The following is a 16,641-nucleotide window of genomic DNA, read 5'->3' as shown; positions in this document are numbered from 1 at the left end:
CAGACAGGAGTCACAGCCAGATTCCCAGCAAGGACCCACTGAATGTGCTGCGAACAGAGAGTGAACCCCCTAAACCCTCATGGACTGGGGCAGGCTCGTGGCACTCAGCTCCATCTAGATCTTGGGCAGTTTTTGCTGCCATCTGTCATAGGCTTCAAATACAGAGATGCCAAAATGTTTGTATCCCCATAATATTCTAAAATAAAATAATAAATACATAAATAAGAAAGAAAGAAAAAAGTAGAAGAAAATCTTGAGAAAATCCCCTGGATTAATTGGCAACAGAAATATAGTTAGAAGGAAGGAGGAGGGGAGGGAGGGAGGACAGACCTGGGCACCTTGTGGTCCAGCAGGAAGGGGCTTAGGTTACTGTTATTTGCACACTGAGTGGAGGTGCGGTACCTTTATGCTGAAGACATTAAAGTATCTGGATTACAGGTCTTTCTATATATATATGCGTATGTACGTATCCAATTATTTTTTGTCAATTTCAGATGGAGACAAAGTATATGCAGATACATAAGGAGAAATGTAACTACTATGCAGCAAGATAAAACTATGCTTCTGAATTTGCTTCCTGTTTTTAAAAAGGAATAGACATGACAGCATCCTTCAGGTAGGAGCACAGTTTGAATAACAGTAGCTAACTTACGTAGTACCTGTATTGTGTGCCAAGTGCTGTTCCGAGAACTATGTACAGATTATTTAAGAGCTTTCCCACTTAAAACAATTATCATCCCAGCTTTACCCGTAAGGAAAGTGACAGACAGAGAGGTGAAGAGCAAAGCCACACGCTGGCACCAGTGAGGAGCTGGACCTACGTCTGACCTCAGAGCCGTGCTCCCCACCAGGTGCCGAGGGCCACAGAGAACTTGCCAGGAAGGACTGTCGCTGTCCTTCCTTCTGTCCATGCGACGTCCTGTACTCCCGGCAGCCTCTGCTTTTATCTCTGCACTGACGCTGGGGACTCTGGAATTCACCTTTATTTATGGCGCAAACTGAAAATAGCTTTGTGCAGTGCCCAGAAAAGTGAGCACGTGGAACTCTTCTGCACAGACTTTGAAACCACAGCAATTCAGGCACGTTACTCTCCAATCACCCAAATGCTGATTTTAAGCGAGAGACACACACAAAAAAATTAGGAGGAGAACGATCCTCTGCATGTTTCCCATTATCTTCGCTGCTATCATTCCTAAAAGGCCTATTAAAAAGAAACACTTCAAATACATTCCACCATTTATTTTAAAGATTGATTTAATCATATCAACACAAGCACACAGTCTTCGTGCTTTTCACGTGGTTTGAAGAGGACGGAGGCTCCTCGTCCGAGCTGCCTGCTGGTGCCGGGTCATTCCGTAGATGCCATTTTCTCGTGCCCATAACCCAGGCATACAGGGAACCAGTTTTTTTTAAAGATGATATAATGTTGATAATTATAATGATTTAGTGCTCAAAGAACTGTTACTGAAGAAGCTGGCAGAATATGCTTCCCTTTGCATCTTTTTGAAAAGGCTTATTTCCATTTTAATCTCTCAAGATCCCATTACGTCTTATAATTGTAATGACCCATGATAGTTGGAGTGTTTTAAATAATGATAAGGTGTGTATTTTCCCAATTAGATTTTTGGGGAGTGTTTTCTAGTGCGATGTCGTGACGGGGCCACCGCGCTAGCACAGGGAGCCATGCGGGTCAGAAACGTCAGCGTGGCTCAGCGCCAGGCGCCTCCCTCCTCTTCGCTCAGTGCACCGCGCCCGCCACCGTGCCTGGCGTGCGGGACCCACTCACCGTGCGGAAACGGAAGAGGAGACAGTCACACTTCTGAGGAAAAGAAATTCATCCGTCATGGGATAGTTGAGCGGTCTTAAGAAACGAGAGACTTCTAATTAAGATTTGAGTAAAAAAACCAAATTGTCTTAAATTTCCCTCATCATCTAGAAATCTGAAAATATATTCTGTTGTCATTTTTAAACTCCAACAGTTTCAAAACATCTTTTAAAAATATGATGTGTTTACCTTCAAACCCATGGAAATTGACCCAAACTGCAAATTTCCACAGCTCAGTATAAGGTGTGAATGAACAGTGATCAGTGTTTATTAAATGCTCACCTTGAATCTGTTCCTCAACAATTTTTCTTCTGCCTGTTGTAAATTTTTTGCAAACTACTTGTCACGAAAATAAATATAAAAATGCACAGCAAGACATTCTTGACCTTCTAACATGGGAAACTAGAATTGTGAAAAATAATAATATTTCCTTTCCTGCACTTCCTGGCAGATGAAAATAAAAATGGTCAGAAAGCGTTTGCGAGTGGCCACAAACCTGTGTCTCCAAACGCCCATCCACAGCAGAACGGATAAGCGAACAGTGTAGATTCGTGACATAAAGTCTCAAAGCAGTAAAGAAAGGAATTCCTGATGCACGTTTTACCAGCTTCCACAGGAGATCTAGTTACACAGACTAAATTGTGATTTCTGCCATTCTAGTGAACACTGTCGGCGCCGTGATGAAGAATGACATTCCTCTGCGCGGTCCGGGTCACTGGAGACATGCCTGTTGCACGCGTGTGGTCCCCCGAGCCCCTACTTCCCTCTCCCCGCTGGACGGCGCCTCGTCCTCCAGCACAGCGCCGGGCTCTGCTCCCGTCGCCGCACACGTCTCCAGGAAACACCAGGTCCTCCCTCCTGAGCATCGAACCTGGGGTCACCCCAGGGTTCCTTCCTCTCTGAGGCGGCTCCTCAGTGGAGTCGTTTCTGCTTCAGATCCTCGCCGCACCCCGTGCGCAGGTCGGGACCCCGTGCCACACCCCCGTGCGCAGGTCGGGACCCCGCGCCACACCCCCGTGCGCAGGTCGGGACCATGTGCCGCACCCCGTGCGCAGGTCGGGACCCCTCACCGCACCCCGTGCGCAGGTCGGGACCCCGCGCCGCACCCCCGTGCGCAGGTCGGGACCCCTCACCGCACCCCGTGCGCAGGTCGGGACCCCTCACCGCACCCCGTGCGCAGGTCGGGACCCCGCGCCACACCCCCGTGCGCAGGTCGGGACCCCTCACCGCACCCCGTGCGCAGGTCGGGACCCCGCGCCGCACCCCCGTGCGCAGGTCGGGACCCCTCACCGCACCCCGTGCGCAGGTCGGGACCCCGCGCCGCACCCCCGTGCGCAGGTCGGGACCATGTGCCGCACCCTGTGCGCAGGTCGGGACCCCGCGGCCCGCAGGGCTGCGGCTGCAACAGCCCCAGCATGTTGGTGATGCAGCACATCGAGTGTTTCTGTCCCACTCTCGATGCAGAAATGTTACGCCTTTCGGTCTTAGGGTTCCTCTCTAAAGGTAATTCAGTTTCTCAGTCCAATTTCCTGCTGAAAGAAATTGGAGGCTCAAATGTCATTTTAAATTCTGACACTCACAAAATGTTCGGCTCTCGTTTGTGCTCTCCCGGGCAATGCAGTCCCTCACAACCTTTGTAGGCCTCTTATCCGTTTCATCCTGTGGGATCGGCCTGCCTGCAGCCACGCCCAGACTCCGCAGGTCCGCTCCGGGGACTGGTTCGGCCTCCGTGCCCAGGCCTCCTTGCAGCAGACAACTCGAGGCTGTGCAGCTCCTGCAGGAAGCCTGAATCTGACTCTTTGCCTGGGGTCATTGAATCTAATTAACAGCATTTACTGGGTACGTCTTAACTCTCATCTTTGCCCTTAGAAAATGTAATCAGTCATAAGATTTCACTGGGTATCTGTCTCTCAAAATCTTTTTCAATATACTCTCTATCATTCGAGGGCCAGAGGCAACTGCCTTTTTTAAACCTGACAGGCGTGGAATTACTGGACTTGCTCTGATCCTTTCATTTCTGTTTGCAAACTGAAAACGACGTTTTCTCTTTCCTGCACTCTCTTTACAAACACAGCCAAAAGCAAATGGCTTCTGTCCCTAGAGCCGCATGCTCACCAGATGCACAAGCAGCTGCCTCCCAAGTGATCGCTGGTCTCAGTTCACACACGTCACTGCCCTTCCAGCCGTGGTAACGGTCTCACCACCAGGAACCACTAGATGCCATACCACGCCCAATGTATTGGGGTTTTGCTAAAATTGCCCTGCCCTTCCAGGCTCAGGATGAGCTAGAACAAACTTAATAGTGGACAACTCCGTAACTCAGTGGTCTACATCTCAGTGGTCTACACAGTGATGTCTCAATCAAGCCACGTGTCCCTCGTGGGTCAACACGGGGTCTCTGCCCTGCGAGCCTCAGAGATGCAGCCGCTCAGCCAGTGACTGCCTCGCCTTTCCCGCAGCTGCACACCTGGAGCGCCGGCCTCCTCTGCAGGGGAAGGTCGCAGGTCAGCTCCTGCAAGCCATGGCCATAGCCACTTGGCTGGCTCCGTCCCGCCCTGCATCACTGCAAGGGCACCTGGGAATGTGCTTGGGCACCAGCACCGCTGCCAGTTGTAAGAAGATAAAACAGTCCCTGCAATGTTGCTGCTACATCTGCTGCAAGAATTTCTTCACCTTCCTACTCCTGCCTCAGTAAACTCCACTCTGGGTTCTTCTCCCCCCACCTGCATTCCACCTGCGTCTGCTCTCAATTAGGTTCTTAAATACTGTTACGATGCCACGTCCAGGGGAGATTTCCTGTGCCCATCTCACTGCACTTGTCAGCGGGTTTTATCCTTGAAACGCACCGTGTCCTCCTTTCCACGGTCCCACCCCCTCTGACTGTTCTGCCATCGGGTCCTCCCTCTCCCCACCCTTTACACAGCAGTGTTTCCTGGATGCTCCATCCCCCCCACCCGCTTCCTAGCTCAGCTGTTCCCAAGACTGTAGTCACTATTTGTATGGTAACAATTCCCAAGTTTATACTTCCAGTCTCGGACTCTCTGCTAAGCTCCAGAACACGACCGGCGTCTGCTCTTGCCTGTCTGGGGGTGTCGTGAGCTGCACCTGTGGAAGATGAACTCGGAGCTTCTCCAGCCTGGGCCTTCACCAGCGTTGCCGCCGCCAGCAAAGCAGATTCTTACCCAGATGCTGAAGGATTAACCCGCGGTCCTCCTGGTGCTCCTACCTCATACCTCTCGTCCAACCCATCATTAAGCTTCACGGCTCCGACTTTACCATGTATTGCAAATCTGTCATTTTTCTCAATGCACAGTGCTCTCAGCCTTGGCAAGTTTGCCGTTGTGGTCCCGCCTGGGCAGCTGCCTCCCGATCAGTCTCAGCCCCGCCTGCCTTGGCCCTGCCGGCCCATTCCTCACACTGTGCGGGACACGGTCCTGTGCAAAACCTTCTACAGCTGCTCATTTCACCTAAACCTGGAACAACCCCGTGAGCTGCAAAGGGACTGTGCTGCCTGTGAAGAGGCGTCACGGTATTTCTGCAGATCTCTGCTGGGGTTCGTGGCGGGATAGATGAGCCATCTGTCCGTGTTCTGTGGGGGCAGCTGTGGCCAGGCTGCGCTGACAGAGCCCGCAGAGGGACTCCGTCAGGGACACTGGCTGCCATCAGCCCTCAAGGCTGCATATTTCACTGCACCCTGCTTTGAAGGCGTGGAGGGCTCAGGGTCACCTTGTCCTGCTGGAATTTGCTATGCAGAGCCCCAAACTGGCCATGTGGAGGATCAGCGGAGCTGGCAGGAATGAGCTGAGGCCTTACCACAGACTGACGATGCCTCAGGCAAATGTCTGCTGGCCGGGGGAACTGTCTGGTTTTTACTGCTGGAGTTGTCACTTTTAAGTGAATTGTGACATTCTTAATGTATAGTAGCAGGAGCAAACTGCATCTCCATTGTGTGTGTGCTGCAACTTCTAAACTAAACAGGGCTGAAGGTTAACCTTCCCTCTGACTCTTCAGCGACAATATGTGCAATATTCCCAAGGTTAATGTCATATTAAGGGTGACATGGAAATCGACATCAACTGTGTGCTTAGCAAACTGGAATTCTGTGTCTGAGCCAAAGGCCAAATGCACCAAAATAAGGCTTCTGACTTATTTTGAAATCATTCTTCTCAAAAATGGCTAAAAATATCTGCTGATTTAATATTCAGGGAAAGGACAAAAACAAAACAAAATAAACAAAAAAAACAAATTTCCCTGGCCCTTCCTTCCACAGTGTTTCCTACATAGGAAATTGCACTTTAAGATGTTAGAGATCCTTTCAGGGAGAAAGGTATCCCTCACAACACGCAGGCTTTGTCTGGGTGGAAAATAACATATGCATGTTAATTTAAGGAAAAAGGTCTCCCTGGGTGATGATCTTCGGGCGGAACTGTTTGCTCCCCATCTAGCAAGGTGGGGTGATTGGCCCGCCCTGGAGGCCTCTGCAGACCTGCCCACTCCTCCTAAGTCAGCAGGAGGGTGGGGTTCGTGCCAGTCTTCCAGGCCAAAATGAGGCAAGTGGGCAACAGGGGTTCTCGCTGGGTGATTTGGCCAGTAATTGATAAACCAAGAGAGGCTGAGCAGTATGTAGGTTAACCCTAATGCAGTGACAGCTTTTCCCTCAAGTGAGCTCCATTCCTCCATCGCTTCCTGTTTCAAATGTGCTCCCGGCTCAGAACCTTCCCAGTCCTCTTTCCTCTGCTCTCTCCAGCTGCTCAGGCACGTCAGCGGCACAGGTTTTACCTTCCCTGCGGAACTGGCTGCAGCATGTCACTCCCACGTGCAAACACCTTTGGTGGCTTTTATTGACTATTTATCCCTAATGAACACATATCGAGCAGCTCACGCTGTGCCAGCCACTGCCTATGGAAACACAAAGACAGACCAAGTCTGCAACAGGCCACCTCCAATGGGGAGCTGCCCAGTAGCCGGGTGTCAGGGATAACGAAATCACTTTGCATCAGATGAACAGAGACTCAGGCCAAGGGGGCCACTTTCTGCTCTGATGATGAACATGTCACCTGATCTCTTTGAACAGCCGTTTCCTTAACTGTAAAATGCAAACAAGGATACTTATTTTATAGGTTTGTTAATTGAAGAATTAACTGAAAGTTAATGAGGTTAGTACATTTGGAAAGGAGAGCTTTATTTCTCACGGAGGGTTGAAGGCTGGCAGCGTGGCCATTCTGACAGGCTCCTTCTGCAGCTGCTTCCCTGTCCCCGAAGGGCAGGTGCTCTGCTTCCTCCACGTCCTTGGTTTTCTCCTTTGCCCTAAAATTCCTCCCCTACTGTTCATTAGGGGGAAGGTGTGGGGGTGCAAGGTGTTACCAGATTATTACCCGGGCCTTCCCAGTCTTCCTTCCCAGGGAGGCGGAGGTGTGCTCCACCTGCCGCTGCCTGCCCTGCCTGCGGGACAGGGACAGGGACATCCCTCTCTCTGCCAGGCCAGGAGCTCCCTGGGTGCAAAACAGATTGTGCTCATTTACGATCCCTGGCGTCTCACACGATGCTCTCGACAGTCACGGAGTGAATAAATGAACACCCCGTCTCTAATAAAGCTAAGAGTGGTTTTTTTCCAGTAGGTCAATGTTTTATATTCCTTTCACCTCTGTATGAAATACTTTTTTATTCAAGACTGATTCGCCTTATGTCTGTATTTTCACGTTGCTGCAACTTGGATGTGGACAGACATCTCGGGGGTTTTATGTCCTGCTAACATGCCTTGAAGGATGACTAGCAGCGTGGCAAGCCGAATCAAATGCCTTTGAAATTTTTAATTAGTTTTATTGGATTGCCGCCCCTCATAGAGCAGTGTGCATAGCCGTAATCCATTTTAAATTCAATCACTGTGGAGTCAACAACTGCTGCTCACAAGACACAGAGCCGCCTTGGTTCCTAAAAACGAGTATGTTTCATCTGTGGGTGAGCCACACGCATGAGGAATGCAGCCACGGGAGAGCTGGAGGAAAACAGCTGCTAGTCGGAACCCACCTCGCCCTGCCCAGGTGGCACGCGTCCTGACGGGGTCGCGCCAGCCCCGCCTGGGAGGCAGCAGAGACCCTCAGGACACCGGCGGATTCTGAGAGTTTCTGATGTGTGGAAAATGTCCTGTTCAAACTTGTTAATACTCATTTCCAAAGAATAAAACCTCTTTTCAAAAATCTAAAGCAATATCTGGTGATGTTCACTCGTGGGTGGGAAGGATGCCTCATAAACATGAGTATGTACCATAGGACATAAATTATAATCATATACTAAAGTAAAAATGCTAGCATATTGCATTCTACTTCCATGGGCCTGATCCATAGATTAAACTAGTGGCTCAGTGAAGATAGTTCACCCTCCAGCTTCTTTCCAATAGCACTCAAAATCATGAGCTGGGTGGATAGATACCTAATACAAATAAAGTGCAATAAAATAATGTCATACTTGACATTGTTTTTCAGGCATGAAAAGAACACATTAATATTCTCAAATATGCAATAACTCAGGAATACAGTATCTTTGAGAACATTTTGGGAACAAAAAGTTGCTTGGTGAGATAACTGCAAATAAGGAGTCCACAAAAGGAGAAAATTGTTAAAAAAAAATATTGGTAAGCAATGTATCAAATTATATATAGGATTAAGATTTACCAAAGATAATTTTACAGGAAATGGAAAAATGATATAACTAAATGGAGGTAGAAAGAGAGGGGCTAGAAGGAACTCTAATTTTTTATGAGTAAATAGCTACCACATAAATAGAAAATATATACTGCCTAAAGCTAAAATGTGTCTATAGTTATAAACATAATGACAATTCCCTTCAACTTTTCATAATCCTTTTTTAAACTTCTGGTTAACAACTAGCAATTCTTCCAATTTCACTTTATTCAAATTCAAGTAAAGTTAAAATTAATAGTTTTATTTATAAAGAATATGTAAAGTATGATCCAATTTTACAAAATTCCTCTCCCTCCCTGCATCCTTCCTTTACCCCAGTTCCTAAGCCTTTTCATTGGAAATGTAGCTACAGTATCATTCAGAAGATGATGGTGATGATGGCTATTTCTTGGTAATGAAATTTTGGATGAATGTTTATTTTCTTCTTTATAATTTCTCGTAGTAAGTTTGGTCATTTTGATAAAAACAATTGACGTGTATTATTCTTCTAAATAAAGAAGAGGGAAGAGAAGAGGAGGAGGAGAATATTTAAAAATATAAGTATCAATTTTCCACCATTCATCCAAGTTTTCCATAATGGCACAGTAACAAGGAAACTCATTTAATTCAGCAACTCTATACTGTGCTCCTATCCTTAGGGAAATGCCTTACGAAATGGCATATTTTTTATTTGGAAAAAAAAAAGGATACTCTTAAATTAGAACACTTTCAGGAACAAATTTTATTTTCAATTCAAGAAAAATAGTTCCAATCACAAAGTCCAGCTAGATTTCATGCAGAACACAGAGGAAATGTGATTGAAGATGACTATATTTAGCATTCAGTAAGCTCATATAAACTCTTAATTCTTGGTTTTTGGCTTTGTAAGTTTGCTGGTATTCATGCTAGAGCTATACGTGATGAGATAAATTTTATGGCCGGCTCATTAGAGAATAACTGTAACAGCATCGTATGTAAGAAGATCCATGCTCAACCGTGTTTACATATCAGTGTTTAAACAATCACATTATCAAAATAAAAAATACTGTATATCTAGGTTTTTTTCCTTACTCATACTACTTATCAGGAGATACTTAACTGGAAAACTTTAAACAGTGAAAGTTACATTTATCTCTTAGAGATAAGAACTTAGTTAAAAATTAGTAGTCACGCAGAAAGACATGCACATATTTAATTTAAACACTGAGTTAAAATATTGAATTCAAAAATTCATATATAACGATTTCGAATACTATTTTAACCTTTTGTATTTTGGGGGAGCAAAGTGACTGCACGGGTGCTCTTTTGCACCAAGCAATTTGTTTTAGTCTTTTGAAGGAAAAATTACAATAATGCCTGAAATCCTTATAAGTTATCAAAATCCTTCAAGCTCTTGAAAATGTACAAATGTTTGCAGCTAGGGGAATGCAGCAGTTGAACAGGTATTTTGTGAATCTGATCAAGGTAAACGATAGAAAGTCTGAATAATTTAAATTCTATATAAACAATTTTTTTTTACAGAACTACAGAAGTTTCGACTCGTGAAGGGCCATGCACTGCACTCTGGACATGCGAGTGGAGGCCTCAAAAAAAAGAAAGGAAAAAAAAAAACCGGGACTCCACTTTCACCTTCAAACCGGTTAAATCAGGCCGTTCTCAAAATGTGGTCTCCGGCCCGGCAGCAAGTCCGTGGGCCCCGCCCCGCGTGCACAGAATGAGAAGTTCCGGGGCGCGGAAGGAGCACTTCCGGGGCGTGGCCACAGCGGGCGTCCGACAAGCTTTTCGGCTGGTGCTGACGCCGCCGACAGGTGCGAGTCTGCGCTCCCAGGCCAGGCCGGAGCCTCCGTGCTGTCTGCGCAGCTCCCGGCTCGTTCCAATGTGCAGCCAGTTGGGACTCGCTTATTTTCCCCAAATTCTTCTTTTGCGCACGAGGATACCAAAGAGAGCATTCCCAGGAGCCACTCACCACCAGAACTCAGACCAAACCCCGGCGTCCCAATGCGCCCCGACTGTCCTCCCCACTCAGGCAGGTATACTCGGAAATTACAACATTTGTTCCACAGTATTTAAGGAAACTTTGGAAGTCTATGCCTCATTGCCGAATGTTCAATTTTCATGCGATATATGGCAGTAAAGTGTGACTCAGAAAATCAAAATATGAAAAATAACATTTACATACCCAGTTCTAGCTTTTGAATGTTTCTAAATTATAACCTGATTTTAATTCGAGAGAATTATTAAATTTAATTTTTTAAACACGCTGGCCCTATTTTGAAAATATCTCAAATCTAGGAATCTGTTCACTCACTCAGTGTCTACTACTTAACAGTTCCAGGCGCGGTGGCTCAGGCCTGTCATCCCTGCACTCTGGGAGGCTGAGGACGGAGGATCACTTGAGGCCAGGAGTTCAAGACCAGCCTGAGCAAGAGAGAGACCCTGTCTCCACTAAAAGTAGAAAGATTAGCTGGGTGTCCTGGCACATGCCTGTGGTCCCAGCTATCGAGGAGGCTGAGGCAGGAGGATCCCTTGAGCCCAGCAGTTCCTGGCTGCAGTGAGCTATGATGACGCCACTGCACTCTAGCTCAGGTGACAGAGCAAGACCCTGTCTCAAAAGAAAAAAAAAGTTGCTCTGTCAGGCCTGAGGCTGTGCGGACGGACAGGGCACGCAGGCCTACAGCACGTTGGAGCCGCTGCTTTGCCACTTCCCCTGAGCTCCCACATTGAAATCTACGTCTGTGGCTACGTCTACACACCAGCACCTTCTCTTTAGAAGAAGTGACATGCTTTCAGTTTTGAAAAAGTATTTTCTCATAGTCAAAGCTAGGGGGCCCTGACAAAATGTTCCAAAACTAGCCTTTGCTTACCCTGATTTCTTTGTTCCTAATTTCCACTATAAATCAGTGTGTCCACCCCCCCCCTTTTGTTTAACCAGTGACACCTGCAGCCGGGAGCTCAGTGACAAGACACCTGTTTATCATTCCGATTCTCAGCCTTTACTCACGTCTGCATGTGCCTCGTGCGTCAGGAGGACGAGCCCAGGAACGATGGGAACTCAGTCCACCTGCTCAGATCTCCATAGGGAAGCAGATGCAGTTCCTGGCCACAGGGAGGCTCCCCTGGCCACAGCCAGACCCACGGCTGGGAGTCCCCTCACCTGTGACCAGCCTCCTGGGCTGAGCCGTGACATCTCAGAAGTCAGGATGGGTGCCAGACACACCCAGAAAGGGTTCTCACAGGTGGCACCTGCCAGTCCAGAGCCCCAGGGAAGGCCCTTGGGTGTCCACACCAGTTGGCCTATTCCTCTGCCGATGCTATGGAGGGACTGGTCACTTGGGATCCACTGTCAAGACAACTTGCTCCTGAAGCTTCCGTTTCTGCCACTCCACTGTCAAAGGCAGAAGTGCTGACAGGACAGCCAAGCCAAAGCCCTCAGCACAGACAAAATAGTGAGGATGCGCCGGGGGGCGCAGGGCCGAGCCCTCTGTGACCCCTCAACGTCGGCAGTTTGGAAGCTCTGCAGTGTAGAAACGTGGCTAGCTTCAGGGAAGGAGCAGGGAGGAATGAAAAGACGTGTCTATGAGTAGCAGAAACAGCGCACAGAGGAGCGATCAGAGTCAGCACGATGAGAGATGACACATCCACTGGAAATAGTTGTTCTCTAACAATTTTCCAACAAGTCACCACACATGTCCAAAGGCAACAGAGGCAGAAATCGTCTGGCTGGACAGGAGAGGGGGAACCTGCTTCCCCATATGCTGTTTCCGCACTGCCCCCTCAGTCAGTGGTCCCCACAGGAGGTCAACAGGACTCCTAGGGTCCAAGGCGCAGGCTCTGCAAACCGATCCTAAATGACGCTCCGCGCTTTCTCGGACAATTCCCTCGCCTTTAGCTGCTTAATGTTAGCCCATTGCTTCCCGAAGGCCTCAAATGTCGTCGCTGGTGCCCCACAGCAGACGTCCTAGGGGAATGATGCTTATTTCCAGGCAGACAAAACGTCTTCCTTCACACGGCGCGTCAGCAGAGCAGCCCACGCAGACAGGGACTGGACCTCCGAGGGCTGCCTCCACCACCTGGCAGCACCGAGGTCTGATGCTCACCGCACTGCAGAGGCGCCAACAGACACCTCCACGCTGGGCGCCGGCCGCAGGAACATTACCCGTATACGGCATGTGAACTAGATCACCCGAAACAATCTCGCCACAGGGAAAACAGAGCTTGATAGGTCACTGTGGTCTTTAGAATGATGACACAAATAGATCCCGTTTTCATAATCAGTATCCAATAAGTATCCAGTCTTTTGTAATACAGTACTAGAGTGTATGGTATCACATAGAAAACCTACAGCAGACCACAAAGGCACCCAGTGTACGGGCTACCGTACTCATCACCGCTACCTAAGACTCTAAGAACTTGCGTGGTGGAGCCCGGTTCCAGTCCAGCCCAGCAGCTAGGGAGCTCTTACCCTGACTTCTGAAATCGCTGAAAATTTGGAGCTACACAGTGTACCTTGAACGATACAGAAATCTGTTCTCCAGCAAAAAGGATGAGGCTTTCTCTGCCCCCAAAGTGCCATCAAAACCTGAGTTATCAGATTGGCTCTTCATAGAATCACCCGAACGTGGTGAACAAGCCCACGTTAACATAGACACGGAGAGAAAATCCAGCTGAGGTTGTTTCCACAGTGTCCATAAAAGTAACGACCTCGCTGGCCACCCTCCCTTCACTGTCACCACTCACTCCCAAGGCCACTCCCACTATTGCCGCACCTGGAGCAAAACGCAAGCATCATCAGAATCGTGGGGACAGTGGCTGCTGAGGACACAGGGGGAGCGTGGCCAGGAGCCAGGGCAGGGGGACACCGAAACCAGCAGGGAAGCAGGTGCGCAGGGCCTGCCCGTCTGCCTAGCGAGCCCACCAAAGCGGATGGCTGTGCCCACCGCAGGGCCCCAGGGCGGCAGCTGAAGTTCCAAGGGTGAAAGGGCATGGAACTGCCACAGGAAGAAAAGACACCACCGTCTGTAATCTGCGCACTTTCACAAGTAAGTGAACAAAACGTCCCGACTGGCGCATTACGATGCACGGCAGGCTCTCCTTAGACGTGCTTGCCCTACGCAGAAACCGCCCACAGCAAAGGCGTCTTAAGCATTTTAAACTGTTCCTCAGCCTCAACTTTTCCACTTCTAAAAGAAACAATATTCAAATACCGTTAACTTAAAACCAAATACAATTACACGATTTGGTAAGTTTTTCTTTCCAAGCCAACAAGGAGCTATCAGAATTTTAGGCCACCTACTCTTACTGTGTATTAATATAATCTTTTAAAATAAACAAGTGATTAAGCAAGTCATTAACACCTGCTTGAGAAACAGCCTGATACACAACTTTGTAATGGCCAAGAAGAATATGATCACCTTTAATAGAAAGCCACTTAGAAATTGAAAACATGGAAAAATTTGCAACCAAAATTTACAAATTTTAGATGGTAAGTTTCCAGAGGAAGTAGCCATCTTGGTAGATTTTCCCAATTCACGTGATTATGTAGTTTATGAACATTTATAACAAATCCTTCTGCACAGTAGGTTATTTTACTCGACATAGCACTGCTTCAACACAAGCGTGTTGGTACTCTCAGGCGCCTATGGCCGTGTGTGGAAAGGAAATGAGTGCTTGGACGAGCTCTCACTCCTGCTCAGGGCCAGGCTGATCCTGGCTTTCAGACAACACTGGAATTATCACTGCACTGTCTAAAAGCATCCGAGAGGACTGAGCAAATGCAATAACCTGCAGCATCACAATTTAAAGCTGAGTCACAGGTTCTGAGTCTTGCATGACTCGTGCAATCATCTGTCCTCCCCTCTGCCCCGCTGCATCTGGGTTGAAGGAGGAATTTCACTATGGCAAGTATTCGAGTGAAAAAAGTGTGGATAGAAGTGAGTTGAGATAAAAAGATAAAAGCACGAGAGACTGGGATGGGGCAGGAAATGGTGGTTTTACTCCCAATGTGGGAAACAAAACAATTTAGTTAAAAGCCAGAATAATTTACCTAAAGTATGCAGAAATGACCTCAGTGCCCCGCACTGCTGAGCACATACGTGGTCAGAGAGGCACGGAGAGGATCTAACACATCCCCAGGGAGTGTGGGACGAGACCGTGTTTCCAGCCATGTCACTGTTTGCTTCGGAAGGAAACTGGAATTGTTGCTTATGCATGTGAAACAGCAAGTGTTTCCGCATCTAAATATTCCAGAGCCTGTCTCCTTGCGTGAAAGCCAAAAGCCTAGGAAAAAACAGCTTCCTGGGGGACTGAGGCACTGAGACGGGCCAAATCTAAAGAGAAAGCTTCGGTTTTCTTTGAAGTAAACTGAAAACCTGTTTCTCAAGCAGCCTGCCCTCGAAGGCACACGAATCATTGCTCTCTTAGCCTGGCTGCTGGGAGAAAGAGTGTGTATCTGGGAGGCCGTCTTTATTTAGGGACAAAATGGGGGTGCTTCCGAATGGGTCATGTTGATCGTGTGTTGGGAGAAAAACTACCTGGGAGGCAGGGGTTCGGCAGAGGCCAGGCACACCCCCTACGCTTCTCTGGGTCATTTAAGTCGGTTACAAGTTCTTCTAGAACTCCTCATTCATAAACTTTATGTAGGTTTAGATCTTTGCAGGATATAAGTTAGTATCAGTATCAAAATGTGTTTTAGTAGACTTGACTTACTCACTGAATAAGAGAAAGTGATTAGAATGGCCATGGAGGATGTAGATCCTATAGAACTATAAAATGTAGCAATTTGCATTGACATGTAGCAAGGTTGAGGGTTTGCAAGTACCAGTTATTACAGCAGTGCTGGGTCTGTAGCTTCTGACAAGCCAATAACGACTAGGAAGGACCAAGGGAATAAACATCAGTAAATGCGTCATGCTGAAGCTACTGTATTTTTAAAAAAACTTCCATTTATAAGCTTATGAATCAGAAGAGAACAAGGAATAGCCATGGTGCAAGAAATCATTCTCATTCACGGGAGTTCAAATGCTACCAGGAGGCACATCTTTGTACAGCAATATGAATTCGTACACAAAGAAGTTGTTCTGGCATTTGCAATGGCAACTTCAAGTTCCACAATCACACGAGGTATCATTTTCAGGATAAAATATTCCTATTCCTATATTTGAATAAAGTGCAAAAAGTTTTTCATGCAAAGGACTTAACAATGTTCTTTAAAATACTCACACATATGGACAACTTCTTTCCCCAGCCAACAGACATGAAAATGTATTTATTTACCATCCTTTCTAACAATTTTCTTCCATCCAGAGAGTTATTTATATCATTGCAAATGTAAACACTGTTCACTGAAATGTAATTAGTGCAACTAAATCCATGAGCTAGAAAAGTTAACATGCCAAAGGCTTACACTGAATTTGTTATTTTATCTAAAATTGATATTTCATATGGAGTCCTGATTCACCACAAGTGTACATTACACAAAATCCTTTTTAAAGAAATCTTCTTGCTTTTGTGTCCTGATAAAATATATCAAAGTCTTGCAGTCTGAAAATTACTTTTCTAATACAGGATAATTTAATATCTTCATGCCATTTCTCATTGTGAACACAAATCAATATGAAATTGTCATGAAAACTCCATTGAAACTCAAGTGGTAATGGTTTTAACCCCAAATTAACATTTTAGGAGTGAATAATATTTGAAGGAAATGTGCATTAAACGTTAAATTACAAATTTAATGAAAAACATGCATTTGTACAAGGTATCGCTAGGTATATTCATTCACCAGGTTTGTTTTCTTCGCGTGTTATCTAAGTCAAACAATGCATGCTAATGCTTCATCCACATGGCGTGGCCATCACTTCCTGTGACCGACTGAATTCTGTCTAGTCTTTGGCCCCAGAGAAATTACTATCTACACATCATCCTCCCTGGCTCTTTTAACTCTCTCTTTTGAGTAGGTTCCATTCAAGGTATGGCTCATACCTCTGTCAAGTAGAGATACAAAATTTCAATACCTATTTTTATTCTGAAAAACTCATTCACAGCTTCCACTGTTAGGGTAGTCGCTCTTGGCACTTTCTTCTGACTTAGTTTAGTTAACTATACAAAGCCTGAGGTCACAGGACAGTTTCTAACTGG

At 46.8% G+C, this 16,641-nt stretch overlaps 1 protein-coding gene across 1 annotated transcript in view; it reads left to right on the top strand.

The window, feature by feature from the left end:
- The window catches only part of LOC123621771 (myelin basic protein), a 1,012,103-nt gene that overhangs the window by 831,718 nt on the left and 163,744 nt on the right, over positions 1-16,641 (top strand). The gene's annotated exons all lie outside the window — the stretch shown is intronic.

Source organism: Lemur catta, chromosome 16 (genome assembly GCF_020740605.2).
Source record: "Lemur catta isolate mLemCat1 chromosome 16, mLemCat1.pri, whole genome shotgun sequence".
Taxonomy (NCBI): domain Eukaryota; kingdom Metazoa; phylum Chordata; class Mammalia; order Primates; family Lemuridae; genus Lemur; species Lemur catta.
This window is presented reverse-complemented; position numbering and strand designations above follow the sequence as displayed.